Source organism: Dendrobates tinctorius, unplaced genomic scaffold (genome assembly GCF_039654945.1).
Source record: "Dendrobates tinctorius isolate UK_male_01 unplaced genomic scaffold, ASM3965494v1 ptg000040l, whole genome shotgun sequence".
Taxonomy (NCBI): domain Eukaryota; kingdom Metazoa; phylum Chordata; class Amphibia; order Anura; family Dendrobatidae; genus Dendrobates; species Dendrobates tinctorius.
This window is the reverse complement of record NW_027361708.1, coordinates 18,235,292-18,256,980: the sequence shown is the minus strand read 5'-3', so window position 1 is coordinate 18,256,980 and position 21,689 is coordinate 18,235,292. Positions and strand designations below refer to the sequence as shown.

Genomic DNA, 21,689 nt, shown 5'->3' with positions numbered 1-21,689 from the left:
CTGTGGAAAGCTATTACACCTCTGCTGCATCACACCATCTGTCCCAGAGGATCTGCACTGCAGCGCTGGTCACCTCTGACCAGATACCACAGGTGACATCATGAAACCTATTACAAAAACTCTTCATCATCCCCTGTAAATATTCCCCTTCATTGGACGCCCAGGGCCACGGACTGGGTCACCACCGCTGTGACACTGCCCCTTTAAGTAAGCGGCCTGATACCGAGTACCCCACTTGCCTTGGCGGGTGCCCCAAACATGCCAGTGTCCCTGCTGGGAGGAGGTAGGGGACTCATGCAGGGTCACTGGAGCTGTTATAACAGTACCCCCTTTCTGTAGAGGAAGTGGAGAATGCATATTTTCTTTGGGCTCTTAAGACCTTTCTTCAGGATCAAATGCCTTCCAGTTGACTAAGAAAAATGTTTATCCTCTCACCTTCTTCAAGTCTAAGATATTGCTCATCTCAAAAGACATCCACGGAGCTGTTTGGAGCAGGCATAGCACCAGGATCCTTGAAGAGGTGACTGAAAATGATCAGCTTCAGGAGGGACACATGAAAGGAATTGGGTACTCGCAAAGAGACTGGCAGCTTCATCTTATAGGATACAGCACTAATTTGCTTGATGACTTCAAAGGGACCGATGAAGTGAGGAGTCAGACAAAACTTGTACCATGGAGCGAAGCGGGTGGGTCAATTTCAAAAATCGCCGACTTTCGCCAAAGTCGGGTTTCATGAAACGATACCCGACCATAGCTTTTGGTCGGCCATGATGTCGGCGACCCGAGTGCCAAAGTCGCATTTCAAATGATGCTTCCAGCACCTTTTTTCAGCCAATGATTGAGGACGCACACTGTGGGCAATGCGATGACATAGGCAGCAGCCACTACAATCTCAGAGAAGGGCATTGAAGTGATTGGCTGGCTTTGTGTGGCGTCACAGTGGGTAGAAAAGGCTGTGACCGCCGACCGCCATCTTACTTCTGCCGATGTTAGCATAGGGAGAGGTGCTGCTGCTGATTTTGAATAGGGAGAGCATTAGGCAGGGAAGAAGAAAAAAAACAGCTTCTGCTGATAGTGCTTTTCACTGTACAGTTAGTGTGCAGTGAAAGGGGAGGATTTTTGCTTTTGTGCAGCAGCGCTGGTGGTGATTAGGCTGCATTGTAAGGCTACCTGCTAGCTGCATTGCTGTGTGCACACTGGTGTTCAAACTGCTTTTTTTAAAGCACTCCAACTTTTATTATTTTGTCCTGGTGAGTTACTGAGCGTTCATTTTTTCACAGACCGTATAGCAGTGTATGCTCCTCACCCAGCTATCTGGGTGTGACTCTGGAAGAAAAAGCCAAGGAGTTTGTCCGTTTTTCCAGACCTACACCTTAGAGTGCTGTCCGCTTTTCAAACAGTTTCGTATATCTGCTGTTTGACTACGGTGAAAACTAGACAGAGAAGGGTTTGTCAGTCCCTATAGAAATAGATGGAGATTGACAATTTTCCTTACAGACACCGTATAGCGGTGTACGCTCCTCACACACTACCGTGTACCGGCTGGTATCATGGACAAATAGAAGCTATCTGTGTGTTACTCAGGAAAAAAAAGCCAAGGAGTTTTTCCGTTTTTCCAGACCTACACCTTAGAGTGAGTGCTGTCCGCTTTTCAAGCAGTTTCGTATATCCGTTATTTGATTGCATTCAAAACTAGACAGAGACAGCGTGAGTCAGTCCCTATACAAATAGACGGAGATTGACAATTTTCAATACACACACCTTACAGAGCTGTCTGATTCTCAAACAGTATTGCATATCTGCCGTTCGCATTACAGTCACATCTATACAGAGTCAGCGTGTGTGTGACACTCCGTAAATACATATACGGAGATTCTTAGTTACACAAAAAATGTATACAGCTGTACACGTCTGATACAGTTCCATATATCTGCTTGTTGGATTACGGTCCAATACATACTGTGAGAGCGTCTGTGACTAACAAAATATATACGTAGATTTAATTTTTGTAATACACCTTACACAGCTGGACGCTCCTCATACAGTACCATCTCTCTACTGGTATTTTTTTTACATTTTCCCAAACATGAGGAAGTATGGTGGAAGAGTCTGCGGATGTGGGCAGCGCAGCTGGTACTGAAGGTGGTGGTGCATCGGCTGGTTCTGGCAAAAGCACAATAGCAGCTATGGCAGGAGGTGTTGAGCCTGCATCATCCTCTGGACCAAGAAGGCCTGTAAGGTTGCCTTTTCTTGCAGTAGGAAAACCGCTTTTAAAGCCGGAGCATCAGGAACAGGTTTTGGCGTACATTGCCGAAACAGCCACCACCTCTATTGCCTCCTCTTCTGAACGTTCGAAACCTGCAAGCACGGAGTCATCAGTGCAGGGTTCTGGTCAGGAAAAACAACTTACCTTGTGTCCTTCACCCCCACCAAAAGTTAAGGATGCGGCAGCCCACACTTCAGATTACTCTATGGAGCTCTTTTCACATACCATGCCTGGGTTATCCAGTCAAATCCAGAATTCCCCAGTCCAAGATGAATCTGACATGGAGTGCACTGATGCACAGCCACTGCTAGATGATTCTGCTGGTACATCGACTGTTATGATTGAGTCACCGTAGGAGGCAAAAACAGAAGTGCAAGCTAAGTCCAGAAAACCAGAGAGGTTGGCAGCTATCGGATTGCAGACCCCTGAACCTATCAACACAACTAGCAGTAGCCGTGGGGGGTTCCTACGATGCCCTAGACCCCTTGATCACAGCCGGAGGACTAGATAGCCTAAAGACAGAAAGGGAAATCTAAACTGCCCCAGAGCAGACCCCAAAGCAAAAGGCAGCCCCCCACATATAATGACGGTGAAGCAAGAAGAAAGAACACAACACAGACAGAAAGATAGACTGAGCAAAGACGGGGCCCAAGCTAACTAGATAGGAAAGGACAGGAAGGCTGCTGTCTGCAATCCGTGAAAAACCCTATGAAAATAAGAGCCAACAGACTGACAGTGAAAAAGGCCCTGAAGACGCTAGGCTTCAAAAACACTATGTCAGTACTCTGGAATATTCTGAAGACAGAGCAACAGGCAAAAAGAGATTCAGCTCACCCCAGCAGGGAGTGGCAGAATCCAGAAAAGCAAGGCAAACAAAAAACAAAACACAAATGCAAAAAGGCAAAGCAGAAAAACTTAGCTTTAGAGGAGCAGGAATCAGACTGGTGTCCTAGAAGTCCACAGAGAAATCACCCGCAGGGCAGAAGGGCGTCGGCAGCCTTATATCCAGTCAGTGACTCCACTCAGCCAGTCATCATCATTAGGCTCAGATGCCTGATAATCAGGCTCATTACCTTCCTTTACCAGAATAGGGAGTTCACCCGACCTCAGTGACGAAAATGAACTCACAACAGTACCTCCCCACTGAGGAGGGGTCACCGAACCCTCATCCATGCCACCTGGGCGATCCGGGTGAGCCCGATGAAAGGCACGCACCAATCTTTTGGCATGAATATCAGAGGCAGAGACCCAGGAATTATCCTCCTGAGCATAACCCTTCCACTTAACCAAATACTGGAGTCTCCGTCTAGCCAAACGGGAATCCAGTATTTTCTCTACCTCATATTCCATGTTACCTTCAACCAATACAGGGTCCGGAGGTGCCACCCCAGGAACAACTGGTTCAACAAACCTCTTCAACAAGGACTTATGGAACACATTATGGATTTTAAATGTGACAGGAAGAGCCAAACGAAAAGAGACCGGATTAATAATCTCCAAAATCTTGTAAGGTCCAATAAATCTAGGCTTAAACTTAGGAGAAGCCACCTTCATAGCAATATTTTTTGATGATAACCACACCTTATCACCAATCTTAAACTGGGGACCAATGGTCCTATGTCGATTGGAAAACCGCTGGGCCTTTTCCTGGGAGAGAGATAACTTATCCACTACTTGCTCCCAGATCTGGTGCATTCTCTCCACCACAGTGTCAACACCTGGGCAGGCAGAAGGCTCCACCTGCCCTGAAGAAAATCGAGGATGAAACCCAAAGTTACAAAAAAAAGGTGACATCAAAGTGGCAGAACTAGCTCTATTATTTAAAGCAAATTCGGCCAAGGGCAAAAATGAAACCCAATCATCCTGATCAGCGGAAATAAAACATCTGAAATACGACTCCAAGGTCTGGTTTGTTCTCTCTGTCTGCCCATTGGTCTGAGGGTGAAAAGCAGAGGAGAAGGACAACTCAATTCCCAGCTTGGAACAGAAAGTCCTCCAAAATCTAGACACAAACTGAACTCCTCTGTCAGATACAATGTTCTCAGGAATCCCGTGCAAGCGAACCACCTGTTGCAAAAACAGGGGCACCAACTCAGAGGAAGATGGCAACTTAGGGAGTGGTACAAGATGAACCATCTTAGAGAACCTACCACAAATCACCCAAATAACAGTCATTCTTTGAGAAACCGGCATATCAGAGATGAAATCCTTTGAAATATGGGTCCATGGCCTCCTGGGGACCGGCAAAGGCATCAACAACCCACTAGAGCGAGAACAAGATTTAGACCGGGAGCAAGTCCCACAGGACTGCACAAAATTCCTGACATCATGAGACAAGGTGGGCCACCAAAAAGAGCGACTCACCAGATCTCTAGTACCAAAAATACCTGGATGACCAGCCAATGCAGAGCAATGAACTTCAGACATCACTCTCTTCTTCCACTGGTCAGGAACATACAACTTCCCACTGGGACAACACTCAGGTTTGTCCTCCTGGAACTCTTGCAGAGCAAGTCTCAAATCGGGCGAGATGGCAGAAAGAACTACCCCTTCGCCTAAGATGGTAGCAGGCTTGGTCACCACAGGAGAATCAGCAAAGAAGCTCCTACAGAGAGCGTCTGCCTTGACATTCTTAGTTCCAGGAAGAAAAGAGACCACAAAATCAAAACGTGTAGAAAACAAGGCCCACCTAGCCTGTCTAGGGTTCAAGCGTTTAGCCGACTCTAGATAAATCAAATTCTTGTGGTCAGAGATGACCACGACTTGATGTTTAGCTCCCTCCAACCAATGTCTCCACTCCTCAAATGCCCATTTCATGGCCAACAGTTTCCGATTCCCCACATCATAGTTACGTTCCGATGGAGAGAACTTTCGGGAAAAGAAAGCACAGGGATTCATTTTAGATGTTACAGGATCCTTTTGGGACAAAACAGCTCCTGCACCAATCTCAGAAGCATCCACCTCTACCTGGAACGGGAGTGAGACATCAGGTTGTCGCAAAACCGGGGCGGAGGTAAATCTTCGCTTCAGCTCCTGAAAGGAAGCAACAGCCTCTGGAGACCAATTCAACACATCAGCACCCTTCTTAGTCAGATCTGTCAATGGCTTGGCAAAACTAGAAAATTTTGCTATAAATTTCTGATAAAAATTAGCAAAACCCAAAAACTTCTGGAGGGCCTTCAAAGAAGTGGGCTGAACCCAATCATAAATGGCCTGTACCTTGGCCGGATCCATTTCAATAGTTGACGGAGACAAAATAAATCCCAAAAATGAAATCCTCTGTACTCCAAAAAGGCATTTCGATCCTTTGACATACAGGGAATTCTCCCTCAAGATCCGGAACACAGTCCGAATATGTTCCACATGAGAATCCCAATCCTTGGAGAAGATCAAAATATCATCCAGATAGATAATCAAAAATTTATCGACAAAGTCTCGGAAAATATCGTTCATGAAGCATTGGAATACAGAAGGGGCATTAGTGAGCCCAAAAGGCATCACCAGGTACTTAAAATGTCCCTCCGGAGTATTAAACGCCGTCTTCCATTCATCCCCCTGCTTAATGCGGATAAGATTATACGCCCCCTGAGGTCAAGCTTGGTAAACCAGCAAGCACCTCTAACTCTAGAGAATAGATCCGAAATCAGGGGTAACGGATACTGATATTTAATAGTAATTTTGTTGAGGGCACGATAATCAATAAAAGGCCTTAAAGAACCATCCTTTTTGGCCACAAAAAAAAACCCGGCACCTAAGGGTGTAGAGGATGGTCTAATATGACCCTTTTCCAACGCCTCCTTAATATAGGACCGCATAGCCTCGTGCTCGGGTACAGATAAATTGAAGAGCCGACCCTTGGGAAATTTACACCCCGGGCTCAATTCAATTGCACAGTCATAACTCCTATGAGGAGGCAAGGACGCAGACTCACTCTCACTAAATACATCATAAAAGTCCGCCAAATAGTCAGGAACATCATGCGACTGAGGAGAGGTGGAAAAAACCGGAGCCTCACTAAAGGCACACCGACAACCCCAACTCACCACAGACACAGATTTCCAATCCAAAACTGGATTATGAATTTGCAACCAGGGAAACCCCAGAACAACGGCATCATGCAGACCATTCAACGCCAAAATTCTGCAATTTTCTTGATGGTCTGGGGCGACCTGCATGACCACCTGGGTCCAAAACTGAGGTTTATTTTTCGCCAAAGGTGTAGCATCAATCCCCCTCAAAGGGATAGGCGTCTGCAGAGGTGTCAACGGAAATCCACAACGTTTAGCAAAATCCAAGTCCATTAGGTTTAGCGCTGCTCCCGAATCCACAAAAGCCTTGGCGGAAAATGTGGACAGGGAGCAGATCAGAGTAATTGCCAGAAGAAACTTAGGTTGAACACCACCAACTGAAAACGTGTGTGCAAAGCGTTTCTCTCGTTTAGGACAAACAGAAATAATATGCGAGGCATCTCCACAGAAAAAGCACAGCTTATTACGCCTTCTGAACTCCTGACGTTGCGCCTTAGACAAAACTCTATCACATTGCATAGGTTCAGACATCTGTTCAACCGGTGGCAACACCTCTCGTGCAATCCTGCGTTCACGTAAACGCCGATCAACCTGAATGGCTAATGACATAGAATCGTCCAGACCAGAGGGAACAGGAAATCCCACCATAGTATCTTTTACAGCTTCAGACAAACCCCTCCGAAAGAGAGCAGCCAAGGCATTATCATTCCAGGTAGTAAGGACCGCCCACTTTTTTTGAATCAGATCTTTTTTATTAAACATTCAGGAATCAATACAGAAAGAATATGACATCTTATATAGCTAGTAAAATTTACATTGAGAGCAAATATTATTTAAAGGGTAAAACTCTTCCTGTGTAAGAATAAATAAAAAGAAGAAATCTCAAAACACAGATATTTGCATAAAATTGAGCCTATAAACAACATGGCTCCACAAATAAACAAAAATCAAAATTATACATCAGTGCCTCATTTCAGCGGGAAAACCATCCCCGCCAGCCGCGCCACTCCGCATCATATTTCGCCCCCCCCCGCCCCCCACGGATATCAGGTCCAATCCACCCCAGCTCCCTCCCACCGCGCCACTCAAAATCTACTTCGCCACAAAGGGCACTAGACTTTATTTTCACCCCCCAAGCATCCCCTCATCGCAAGCACAACAGCAACTGGTCCAACATCGCATCCCGTACCAGTGCGCCCGAGGGGAGACCCGGTGACTCCATCCATGGCTGCCAAATTTTGTAAAACTTTCTTAATGCATTTCTTTTTAAATAAGCCCCCCTTTCCAATCTGATGACATTATTTAGTTTATTTTTAAGCTCTGACAATGTTGGTGGCATAGGATCCAACCAATGATATGCAAGTATCTTTCTTGCCTGATACAGGATGCGTGCTATTCCCAGGGCCACTGCAGAGTCCGGGTCAACCCCCTCCTCCCACAAATTCAACAAACATAGACGAGGTGACGGTCGTATTGTGATATGGTATACTTGGGCTATGAGTCCCAGGGTCTGCCTCCAGAAATCCCCAATGTGCCCGCACTCCCACATAACATGCATCAAGTGGGCATCATCCTGCCCACACCTAACACATTGTGTATTGGGCCTAAGTCCCATTTTAAATAATAAGCTGGGTGTTTTATATACCCTGTGAATGAGATATATTTGCGAAAGCCGCTGGCACTCAGAAACCGCCATTTTAGGGACCTGTTCTAGAATATCGGACCACTGGTCCTCCGTCAGGGGGCCAACGTCCCGTTCCCACTTATTCTTAGCAGCAGTCAGTGGATATGTCTCCAGATGGGCAGGTAATAATCTTTTATATAATTCAGAGATAAGTCCCCTAGAAGACTCAGATGTAAGTAGCATATGTAGTGTTTGATTATGTGTCACTATCACCGGATTTGTCCTTCTCTGTTTTTCCAATGCATGTCTTAGCTGTAAGTACTGATAAAAGAAGACGTGCGGGAGGTGAAATTCTGTTCTCAATTGTTCAAAACTCTTAAGAGTATTATTTTGCAAAATTTGTGACACCAGATAAATCCCTTTATCTTCCCATCTTCCGAACCCCACCAGCTTTTTGATCTCTTGCAAATCCGGATTTCGCCACAATGGCCACAATTCCGTAGGCCCATTTATCTTCAAAAGAGACTTACCCCTATCCCACACCTTGAAAATCATAGCCAACGTGGGGTATCGTGCCCCATTTATCTGCCGTCTTCCCACCTCCAACCGGCACCCTGGATATTTCCATACCGATCCTTCCCTCACAATATCACCACCATTGTCACACGCCCCGTCTCTACCCCAACCCTTAAGATGTTGCATCTGGGAGGCTATAAAGTATATGAATGGGTTTGGCACCGCCAATCCTCCCTCCTCCTTCCCTCGCTGCAGTATCTCCAAGCGAATCCTAGCCTGTTTTTTCTTCCAAATTAATTCCCGGAATAATGTATTTATTTTTGCAAAAAAGTCCCTACAGATCCACACCGGAGAATTATGTATCAAATATAATAATTGTGGCATCATTACCATTTTGATTAAGTTAGATCTACCAATATTCGACAACGGCAGGCGACACCAAGTATGTACTTTTGCTCTAAATCGCTGCAACAGGGGCTCCAGATTCAGAGCCCGAAAATCCTTCGGGGCAGGACTAACAATTATACCCAGATACCTAAACCTCCGAACTACAGGGACCGGTATCTGCAAATCTGAGAAATCCGCCGGGAGAGGGTCTATCGGCATTAAAGCTGATTTGGACCAATTAATCCGAAGACCAGACCTCAGCCCAAATTCTCGAATGACCTCCATTGCCGGCAAAATCGAGGAATGTACCTTATCTAAATATAGAAGTAAATCATCCGCGTACAATGATATCCTCAACTCCACAGTTCCACATCTGAATCCCATTATTTCTCTGGACTTCCGAATTGCAACTGCCAATGGCTCCACCGCAGTAGCAAATAGCAAGGGCGAGAGCGGGCACCCCTGTCTAGTACCTCTCCCAAGAGGAAAAGACTCAGAGACCCTGCCATTAGCCCCAACCTTCGCCACCGGCGAGCCATACAACAGCCTCACCCAATTTATAAATCTGTGTCCAAAGCCCATTTTCCGAAGTACCGCCCACAAAAAACCCCACTCCAAACTATCGAACGCCTTAGCGGCGTCTAAGGACAAAATTGCTCTTCCCCCCAACTCCCCAGAACTATGTTGAATCCCCAAGTATAGTTTCCTAAGGTTCATAGATGTGGCTCTGCCTGGGATAAATCCCGTCTGATCCTTCTGTATAACAGATGAGATAACTCGGGACATCCTATTGGCGAGTACCTTGGCCAATAATTTAACATCTGTTGATAATAGGGAAATCGGGCGATATGAATCCGGAACCTCTGGATCCTTTCCGGGCTTTAATATTAAAACTATCAAAGCTTCCCTCATAGATGGCGGGAGGACCCTCTGCCTTTCAGCCTCTTCAAATACCTTAAGTAGCTTAGGTAGCAGTAAGGGTGCATAGGTTTTGTAAAACTCGCCAGGCAGGCCATCCATTCCTGGAGCCTTTTCATTTTGCATCTGACCAAGCGCCTCCTCCAACTCCTCCAACAGGATGTCCCGATCCAATGAATCCCTATCGCTATCAGCCAATGCAGGGAGAGAGAGAGCATCCAGGTACTGCTCAATCTCAGTCTCCGTGAGACTGCAATCTGATGTGTATAGTCGCATATAATACCTCCTTATCTCACTCACTATGTCCGCACTGTCTGTCACAGGACCACCCGAGTCCGTTTTTAGCCTATTGATATATGAAGATCCGTCCTGTGCTCTAATGACCGTGGCCAATAAATGTCCTACTCCCTCCCCCTCTATAAAATATTTTTGTTTGAGGAAATAACGTTTATTTGCTGCCGCCGACATGAGGTTTTCCCTGAGCGACCCCTGTGCCTTCTCCAAAGCTTTTTTAGTTTCCTCTGTCGGGTTGAGTATCACCGCAGCCTCCGCAACAGACACCTCCTGGATCAGACTCTGGGTGTAGCGTCTATTTTGGCTTTTCCGTGTGCATATTTCTCTAATATATAAGCCCCTGACATAGGCTTTCATGGAATCCCAGACTATGTGTGATGATGCAGAGTACTCATTAAGTTGAAAATATTCTAGAATGGCATCATGCAAAGATCCCCCTATAAGCTGGATCCAGAAGGGATTAAGCTTCCAGATAGGTCTAGATAGGGTGAGGGGGTGTCCCCATGAAAGTGTGACATGTAGCGGCGAGTGATCAGATACACTTCTAGGCAGGTAGGCCACCCCTCGTACATATGGGGTCATGAGTGTATTCCCAATGGCCAGGTCTATCCGTGACATAGCGTGGTGGGAGCTAGAGTAGCAGGAAAACTGTCTGGCTGTGGGGTTTTGGACACGCCAAAGATCTACCATACCCAGCTCCACTAACGTTCTAGCAAATGAGGTTGAGGCTGCATCCTCTGATATGTTTCCCGAATGCAACTTATCCAAATAGGGATGCAAATATGTATTAAAATCTCCTATTAGAAGAGTCGGCGCAGGGGGAAAGGAACCCAAAATAGACAAGATTCTTTTTACTGGTTCGACTGAATAGGGCGGGGGGATGTATATGGCAACCAAAATAAATTGTATACCGTATAACGTGCAAAGCAAACATACAAATCTGCCCCCAGGGTCAACCACTGATTTAGTACATGAGAAGGGGATGGACCTGTGCACCAGCACACTGACACCCCGCGCATGGGTCGAGTACGTGGAATGATATTCATGTGAAACCCATCCCTTTCTTAGCCAATGAATATTATCTTTCACCATGTGGGTCTCAGACATACACAGGATAGCTGGGAGAAATTTCTGCATATTAGTAAATATAGCACATCTCTTATTTGCATCCCCGAGCCCCCTAACATTCCACGCTACAATATTAAGTGATATCGCCATAAGAGCAGACTAAAAAATGAGAAATCGGAACATACTCCACTCCCGAGGGAGAGAGGCAATCTCCACCATCCCTCAGTACAATGAATTGGGCGACACGGCTGACGCACATCACATCCCACAGAACAATTAGGGAATACAACAACAAACGAAAAAAACAAAGGAGGGAGAGGGAGCACTGCACACCAGTGCACAGCGCCCCTACCCCCAAACACAAGTGTAACTTGCACATTTCTCTCAAATAGAGAGAATCAGGGCTAGAAAACTCGCCCAGAGTCCATGCAGGGAGAAGGGTCCACAGCTTGTCACTGTAACGAGTGTCCACAGCAATCCGGTCAGCTCCCGCCCTGAATCCGAAATGGAATGAACAGTAGTAATTATACCAGCATAGCGTCCTAGACAAAAAGGAGTAACAACACCTGGTGGCGAAAAAAGGGAGAACTTCAAGTATTCTTCCTCCTCATGGACCTCTCATTAATATCCAGCCAGGACAGCGCCATTCCCGCCGTATCAAAAAAGTGCGTTTCTCCATTCACATCAATCCGCAGTCTAGCAGGGTACATCATGGAATATGTCACCTGTAAGTCACGTAGGCGTTTTTTAATCTCAATAAATTGCGCCCTTTTACGCTGCACCTCCAGGGAAAAATCAGGGAAAATGGAGACTTTCCTCCCATTAATAGCAAGTTCCTTAATGTCTCTGGATCTGCGCAGGATAGCATCTCTATCTTTAAAGTGTAGGAGCTTAAGCAAGATGGGACGCGGGGGTGCTCCCGGCGGGGGGGCACGCGTAGGGACCCTGTGTGCTCTCTCAATAGTAAAGAATGGGGACAAAACATCTTTACCAAAGGTGTCCATTAGCCATTTTTCAAAAAAGCCAAGTGAGTCAGTCCCCTCCGTCCTCTCCGGAACCCCCACCAGTCGCAGATTACTTCTACGGGAGCGGTTCTCTAAATCATCCACCTTGTTCAGCAGTATTGTAATATTTTGCGTGGCTTTTCCCAGCTCCCGTGTTATTGGTGGCAATTTATCCTCCGTCGCACCAACACGCTCCTCCAGTTCCCCCACCCTGGCAGTCACCCCTCGCAGCTCTTGTTTAATACAGGCCATGTCCTTGGTGACAATCTCCATTTGATTACTTAGAGTGGCCAGTGTGGTATTGCAGGAGTTAATTGCTGCGAGGATTTCTCCCAGTGTGGGCTCAGCAGTCACAGACTCCGGCTGCTCCCCATCCCCCACTCCTTCCTCCTCCAGCACAGGCCCCTGTGTCTGCACATGTTGGGCTGAAGGGGGGCCCAGTTTACTCACTGTTCCCTCCCTGGAGAGATGATCCTCCAGCTCCACGCTGCATCCAGCGTCTGCCTCAGTCTGTGCACTGGGCGATCGAGCAGCAGCAGGAGGCACCCTTGCATATCGTTCCAGCCTGCCAGCAGCTCCCATCGCTCCACTACCAGCCGACTTGTTGTTTGCTGGTGCCATCCTGGATGTAGCAGAGGCGCGCCCCGGCGTCTCCTTATCTTTTTTACTGCTGCGGTTCGACATGGCCCAAGGATCCTCCGCTGTCTAAACGCCCAGGGAGATATTGCAGCCCTCCAGGTCAGTGGGACTCGTCAGCAGTGCCGGTAATCAGGATTTATTGTCGGATCCGGGCAGGAGCTCTCTCACTCCACGTCCTCCCTACATGAGGTCCAGGCCACGCCCCCAAGGACCGCCCACTTTTGGAATTTTTGACAGTACAATTCTGCAGAATCTCGACCCTGGTTCAATGCCAACAGGGTCTTTTCAGCCTGATCAACAGCATTAAGTTCGTCATACAACAACCCCAAGGCTTGAAAGAATGCGTTCACATTAGTCAGAATAGGATCATCTGGTTTCAAAGAAAACGCCCAATCCTGGGGATCGCCACGCAGCAAAGAGATGACAATTTTAACCTGCTGCGCAGAGTTCCCTGACGAGTTAGGCTTCAAGGCAAAAAATAATTTACAATTATTTTTGAAACTCAAAAATTTAGATCGATCCCCAAAAAATACATCAGGTGTAGGGATCTTTGGTTCAGCAGCATGTGAACGAGCAAGGTAGGCGGAAATTCCCCGTACTTCCGCAGCGAGCTGCTCCACACGATCAGACAATTGTTTTATCTCCATTGAGAGAAAAAAAAATGCCCCCTACGGCCTCAGAGATATAGAGGAAAGAATATACACACTTTTTTTTTTTTTTTTTTTCTTTAAACACAATTCTTTCCTGCTATTGAGTACCCTAGGATCTGCGGTTTGGCGGGTGATTCTGTTATGATTGAGTCACCGTAGGAGGCAAAAACAGAAGTGCAAGCTAAGTCCAGAAAACCAGAGAGGTTGGCAGCTATCGGATTGCAGACCCCTGAACCTATCAACACAACTAGCAGTAGCCGTGGGGGGTTCCTACAATGCCCTAGACCCCTCTATCACAGCCGGAGGACTAGATAGCCTAAAGACAGAAAGGGAAATCTAAACTGCCCCAGAGCAGACCCCAAAGCAAAAGGCAGCCCCCCACATATAATGACGGTGAAGCAAGAAGAAAGAACACAACACAGACAGAAAGATAGACTGAGCAAAGACGGGGCCCAAGCTAACTAAATAGGAAAGGACAGGAAGGCTGCTGTCTGCAATCCGTGAAAAACCCTATGAAAATAAGAGCCAACAGACTGACAGTGAAAAAGGCCCTGAAGACGCTAGGCTTCAAAAACACTATGTCAGTACTCTGGAATATTCTGAAGACAGAGCAACAGGCAAAAGGAGATTCAGCTCACCCCAGCAGGGAATGGCAGAATCCAGAAAAGCAAGGCAAACAAAAAACAAAACACAAATGCAAAAAGGCAAAGCAGAAAAACTTAGCTTTAGAGGAGCAGGAATCAGACTGGTGTCCTAGAAGTCCACAGAGAAATCACCCGCAGGGCAGAAGGGCGTCGGCAGCCTTATATCCAGTCAGTGACTCCACTCAGCCAGTCATCATCATTAGGCTCAGATGCCTAATAATCAGGCTCATTACCTTCCTTTACCAGAATAGGGAGTTCACCCGACCTCAGTGACGAAGGGGAAAATGAACTCACAACAATCGACCCAGAGCACTACATTGCCCTCGCAGTCTATTGAGCCAGAATCTGACCCTGATGAAACTCAGGTGTTCCTTCCCGCATACTAAACCACCTTACACGGTGATACAGAGGAAGGTAAAGAGGAAGGTGCAGATGACTTTGAAGAGGAGGTGATGGATGACCCAGTTCTTGACCTGGATTGGCATCCATTGGGGGAGGAGGGAGGCGCTGGCAATAGTTCAGATAAGAAGAAGGATCCGCAGCAGGCATTGACATCGCAGCAGCGGTTATCTGACAGGCCCGTAGCTGTCCAAAAACGTGGACCAAAAACTAAAAGAGTTGCAGGACAGCTGGGCCAGACGGTCAACTTAGCACAGCGTGCAAGGCCAGAAAATGTATACCATAGCAGGAAGAGTGCAGTGTGGCACTTCTTTGTCCAAAATCCTACTGGTGAGGCAAAGGTTACCTGTAAGAAGTGCGGAAGGACCTTTAGCCGAGGTTAACAACTCAGAAATTTGAATACCAGTTGCATGCTTAGACATTTAATCAACATGCACTTGCAAGCGTGGACAGACTACAAAACCTCAGGCAGCACATGTGCACCTGCTCCGACTGAAGGTAGCCAGCAACGCTCCATCGCTTCCCCCACTGTAAGACCACCGCCACTGTTAAGCACACTGCCAGCTCTAAATGTGGAGGTGTTGTCGCAAGGCCAAAGCACTCAGGGAATCACAATGGTTTTGCAACACCACACTGAATCTAGGCCATCACCACCAATATCATCACCAACCCCCTCTCACTCCGTCTGGTCCACTGCTACTTCCCCCATATGCAGTTCTCCAGTCCAGCTCACCCTACCAGACACTCTGAGTAGGACAAGAAAATATTCATCCTCTCATCCACGTACACTTTGTTTGAATGCCAACATTGCTAAACTAATCTTATTAGAGATGATGCCCTACCGCTTGGTTGAAAGTGCAGCTTTCCGCGACCTCATGGCATACGCTGTCCCACACTATGACCTACCTAGTCGGCACTTCTTTTCTCGAAAAGCCATCCCTGCCCTCCACCAGCATGTGAAAGACCGCATTGTCCATGCACTAAAACAGTCAGTGAGTGGAAAGGTGCACCTCACAACAGATGCATGGACCAGTAGGCATGGCCAGGGCCGTTATGTATCCATCACTGCGCACTGGGTTAATGTGGTGGATGCAGGCTCCACTGGGGACAGCGGCGGTGGAACAGTGCTGCCTAGCCCCAATATAGGAAACAGTTGGCTGTAGGCTTTCGATCCTCCTCCTTCTCTATCAGCGAAAGCTCGTCCACAGAGCGCAGTCGCACGAGTACTCCATCCGCAGCTGGCAGTGTTGCACACGAGGTGTCCCACTATCGAACAGCTAGTGGTAAGCGTCAGCAGGCTGTTGTCATGATCCAGGTAGGATCTGACAGAGTAAATGCACAAAGTAACCTTTTTTTCCCTTGGCTGTGTGCCAAGGGTGGTTTTGCCCCTTGTGGCCATTAGGGTCATTGCACTGTGGTGATTTCAGTTGTAGTTTTCCCTCCGGTGGCCATTAGGGTCATTGCACTTTGGTTACCTTAGTTTGTGCACATAATTAGGTATCAGGAGTGGTAGCTCTATAAGAGAGTATCAGGTGTGTTAATCACTGTTGGTGATAAGGTATTCATTTGCAAGCATGCCTGGAGCTAAAGAAGAGTCACGGGCAGCTCAGTGAGATTCCTGGAGTGTCAGCTATGGTGTCTGCAAGGATTGCTGGCATGGCGTGGTGGAGTTGCAGCCATGGTGTCAGCAAGGAGTTCATGCATGGATTGGTGGAGTGGCAGCTGCGGTGTAGAGTTGCACTCAAAATGCTGGACGTTGTTGCTGAGAGCTGGACTCAAGCATGCTGGACTTTTTGGCAGAAAAGCTGGACTCATTTGCGGGACTCTGTTTCTGGACAGCTGCACGCGGGTGTGGACTCTGTTTGCTCCAAGGCTGCACTATGATGCTGAGAAGGTCCATTTCTGGACAGCGCACCCAGATGTCAGACACGGTGGAGGAAAAGATGCACGCAGGTGGTGGGCTCTGTTGCTGGGAGCGTAAGCAACAGAGCAAAGCTAAGTGGTGTTCCCCTGTTTTGTCACTTTTCCTTATGTGTGTTTAGTGCAGTGGTGGGATTAGTTTCCACACAACCAATTCCCTTGTGAGGGTTTAGGTGCAGGGCGAGTCAGGGTTTTGAGGTTCCTGATCGTCGCCCGGTGCGGAACCAGCCTAGGGAACGCTAGGAGTGTAGAGACACTGACTCAGGGGAGTGCAGGAGGTCTCCACTTCCCCATTTCCCTATCGCAGGGCCACCATTGTTATTGTTACCCAGGTTTTCCCTATTCCCCCTGTCTTATTGTATTAGTTACCGGCCTGCGGGCCGCGTCACATATGATAATTACACGTGCCGCGTCCTGTTGTATCAGTTACCGGCCTGCTAGCCGTGTCACTCAGGACGGGGAACGTGACAGCTGTGTTAAAGATGATGTCTTTGGGCGACAACACACACACCGCAGAGGTACTGGCCGACTACTTGCAGCGACAAACAGAGTCATGGCTGGGCAGTCTACATCTTGAGGCAGGCAAAGTAGTCAGTGATAACGGCCGTAATTTTGTGGCAGCCATAGCCGGTGCAAAACTCACACACATAACTTGCCTGGCTCATACTTTGAACCTGGTGGTGCAGTGTTTCCTTAATAATTATCCGGAGTTAATATCCCTGCTCCATGAGGTGCGAAGACTGTGCTCGCACATCCATCGCTCGGCCGTACACTCCAGTCGTATGCAGAAGCTGCAGCGATTGCGCCACCTCCCCAAGCACGCCTAATCATAGACGTTGCAACAAGGTGGAACTCCACCCTGCACATGGTTGAGAGGCTGTGCGAACAGAGGCAGGCTATAATGTATTTGTGGGAGGATACACAGGCAGGCAGTTTGAGGGAAGATGTCATGATCCAGGTTGTATCTGACAGATTAAATGTTCAAGTAACTTTTTTTTTTCCTTTAGCTGTGCTAAAGGTGGTTTTGCTCCCGATGGCCATTAGGATTATTGCACTGTGGTGTGGTTTGTTCTAAGTTTTCCCCCGGTGGTGGTGAGCGTCATTGCACTCTGTTTCTTTAGTTTAGTGCACATGATTAGAATACAGGTGTGATTGCTGGCTCTGCTATAAAAGAGTCTCAGGTGTTGCAATCAGCGTTGGTGATATTGTTGGGCTTTTCCAACCATGCTGGGTGAAGGAGGGAGCTGAGGAGAGTCCAGGACAGCTCATTCAGAGTCCTGGAGTGGCAGCTGTGGTGTCAGCGAGGAGTTCGCGTAAAGCATGGTGGAGTGGCAGCTATGGTGTCAGTGAAGAATTCTTGCAAAGCTTGGTGGAGTGGCAGCTATGGTGTAGAGCTGCACTCAGTTGCTGGACTCTTTTGCTGGACATCTGCAATCAGGTGCTGGACACTGTTGCTGGACAGCTGCACTCAGGTGCTGGACTCCCTTGCTGGACAGCTGCACTCAGGTGCTGGACTCCGTTGCTGGACAGCTGCACCAAGGTGTTGGACACGGTGGGAGGAAGATGCATCAGGTGTTGGACTCTGTTGCCTGGAGCAAGTGCATCAGAGCAAAGCTAAGTTTTTCCCTGTTTGTCACTTTTCCTCATGTTGGTGTTAGTACAGCGGAGGGGCCAGTGCCTGCGCCACCCAGCTCCCTAGCAAGGGATAGGTGTAGGGTTGCTAGGGTGACAGGTTCGTGATCGGCGACAAGTGAGGAGCCTGTATAGGGAACGTTAGGAGTGTTAGGGACACTGACTTAGGGGAGTGCAGGAGGTTTCCACATCCCCCCGCTCCCTATCGCAGGGCCCACCATTGTAAATGTTTCCCTATCCCCTGTGTCTTGTTGTATTAGTTACTGGCCTGCGGGCCACGTCACACTGGACATGTGCCGTGTCCTGTTGTATTAGTTACCGGCCTGCTGGCCATGTCACACAGGACGGGGCACGTGACAGAAGACATGGAATTGTCGGGTGTGCAGTTGTCAAAGCTGAAAGACCTCTGTAAAGTCCTTCAGTGTTTTGAGGAATGCACACGGCTGGTAAGCGCAGACGACGCCATCATAAGCATGAGCATCCTACTTATGCGTCTGCTCATGCAAAGTTTGATGCACATTAAGAATCAGGCGTCTGCAGAGGAGGAGGAAAGCCTTGATGACAGTCAGCCATTGTCTGGTCAGGGAACTGTCCTGGACGAGGTGGAGGAAGAAGAGGAAGATTAGGAGGAGGAGGAGGGGGATGATTATTTTGGGCAGGAGGATGCGTCTCAGGGGGCAAGAGAAAATGTTGGCGTTCCAAGGTCAGGTACAGTGTTTGTGCGTGACTGTAGGGATGTGGATTTGCCAGAAAGTGCTCCTCCACCCACCACTGGCAGTGCATCATTGACATCTGGAACATTGGCCCACATGTGCGATTATGCCTTGCAGATCCTAAAAAGGGACCCTCGCATTTCCAAAATGATGAGAGATGACGACTACTGGCTGGTCAGCATCCTCGATCCACGCTACAAAGTCAAATTAAACATCATGCCACAGGAGAACCTAGAGATAATATTGGCTAACAAACAAGCAACTCTGGTAAACAGGTTGTTTGAGGCTTTCCAAGCACACAGCAGCGGTGCTGTTTCTCCCACTAGCCGTAGTGGGCACAATGGAAGAGGTGTTCGCGGTGCACACAGCCAAAGTGGCATTGGAGACAGGGATTTAATGACCATGTTGTGGAATGATTTCTCAAGTACCACTCACACGACTGCTAATACTGCATCGAATAAAAGTGACAGGAGACAGCAGTTGTCAAATATGGTTACAAACTACTTCTCCTCCCATATCGATGTTCTCCCTCACAAGTCATTCCCCTTTGACTATTGGGCCTTTAAACTGGACGCCTGGCCTGAATTGGCACAATATGCCTTACAGGAGCTCGCTTGCCCTGCTGCTAGTGTGTTATCTGAAAGAGTCTTCAGTGCTGCTGGATCAATCCTGACAGAAAAAAGGACTTGTCTGTCTTCCCAAAATGTTAATGTTCTAACCTTCATTAAAATGAACCATGCATGGGTTGCAAAGGATTTTGTCCCACCTTCCCCTGATGACACACAGGTTCCCAGAAAACTGCCTCGCTTGTGTCCTCCTCTTCCTCGGACTTGCCCAATTCTGCCCTTTGCAGCAGCTGAATGTCCAGCCAACACATCAACATATGCCATTTTTTAAACCTCCCTAAGTGGGCTGCCCACCCCCCCAATTGCTGGGGTCAACACCTGGCGCACCCGGGCAAGTACCGTTGCTCTGAACAGGTGGATGGGCCCACAGATGGCCGACAGCACTGGCACAGGGCCCCTCATAATACAATACAGTGTCTCTGACAGTGGGGGGGCCCACTCACCGTCAGACACACCAGCGTACTATGAGGGGCCTTGTGCCAGTACCGTCGACCACGAGTGTGCCCCCCCTGCATGGTCATGGCCACAGCACTTGCAAGTTGCAATACTTACCTCTCCCTGCTCCACCGCTGTGTAATCTGGGCAGTTAAATTTTTCACAGGGATGGCCACTAGAAATTTGGTGTATTGATCGATGATGGTTAAGATGTAGCTATGCCCTGTCCTGCTGGCCTCTACCTTCAGATGATCAATGGCTACCATTTGTAATGGACGTCAACTTACAAGCGGATGCAGTGGTGCTTTATGATGACCTTTCACAGTTGTGATAGTCACAAACGTGTGACATTCCTGCCACCATTTTTCAATGTCTCCTCTCATGCTAATCCAATAGAATCGCCTGCGGCCTGTGGCTTCTGTCTTTGGCACTCCAAAATGACCAGACACATCATGATAGGCAGTGAGGACCATGTGTACATCTCTCGCTGTGATCACAGTTTGAAGGAGATGAGTAACGGTGATGTGATCCACGCTACTGCGATAAAGCAATCCTTTCTTCACAAAGAACCATTTTCGCTGTCTCCACAGACACAGTAATTGAGGGTCTGCATCGCCTCTGCAACATCTACCAGGAGGTTTTCCCACGATGAGTAATTCCCAAATTTCTGATAACACTCAAATTTCCGTCTGTACTTGTATTCATGTAGTTTCCAGTAGCGGAGAGTCTGGACTGGCTTACTGAGATTGAAATATATGCGAAGATTTAAAAGTACCACAACACTGAATACTGTTGTACGCTTTGACTATCTTTCCCTTTTTCTACGTGTTAAATTCTGGTGTAATACATACTGAGCCTGTGAGTGTCTGTGTCTGACTCCGGAAGAATAGACCCTAGAGTGGATACACCTGGTATGTGCTGATACAGTAACTTTGTTCCAAATTTTGTATTACAGTATCATCCATAGTGAGTGAGCGTGTGTGGTTTACGACTTCTATATATACGGTGAATCGGAGATAACAATTTTTATCCTATACTCGATACAACTTGTATTTTGTTATACAGTACCTTTGTTTGACATTTAGTATTATGGTCAAATCCATACTGAGTAAGCGTCTGAGAGTAACTACGGGACTATGTTTACGGAGATTTCAATTGTACCCTATAATATATATACTTTCTATCTTGTTATCCGGTACCTTTTTTACATTTTTTATTATGGTCAAACCCAGACTGAGTGAGCATCTGAGGGTGACTCCAGAAATATATACCGAGATTTCAAATTTGCCCAACACTGTATACAGGTGTATGCTTGTGTTACATTACCCATTTACAGCTTTTCATATTCTTGTGTACTCCATACTGGGCCTGAGAGCGTTTGTGTCTGCCTCCTGAAATGTATATGGAGATTCAGAATGTTTACACTATACTATATATACCTTGTATCTGGTGATACTGTACCCTTTTTCACCTTTTTATTTTATTGGGTAATCCATACTGAGCCTGTGAGCGTCTGTGTATGACTCATGAAATATATACGGAGATTTACTGTTATCCCTAGACTGTATAGAGCTGTACGCTTCTGATACAGTACCATATATCTGCTGGTCTTTTGGGTCAATTTTCTAAAACATGAGGAAGTTTGGTGGAAGAGGACACAGACGTGGGCGGCCACCTGGTACTGATGGTGGTGGTGGTGCATCTGCTGGTAGTGCCAAAAACACAATAGCAACTAAGGCAGGAGATGTTGAGCCTGCATCATGGTGTAGCTCTGGAAAGCCTGTAAGGCTCCGTTTTTGTGGGAGTAGGTAGACTGCTTTTAAAGCTGGAGCATCAGGAAGAGTTTTTGGCTTACATTGCTGAAACAGCCTCCAGCTCTACCGCTTCCTCTTCTTAAGTTTAAAAAAATGCAAGCACTGAGTCGTA

General features: G+C 47.4%; 1 pseudogene; it reads left to right on the top strand.

The window, feature by feature from the left end:
- Positions 1–258: 258 nt before the first annotated feature.
- Positions 259–21,689, top strand: part of LOC141088730 (calpain-1 catalytic subunit-like) — a 35,519-nt pseudogene continuing 14,088 nt past the window's right edge.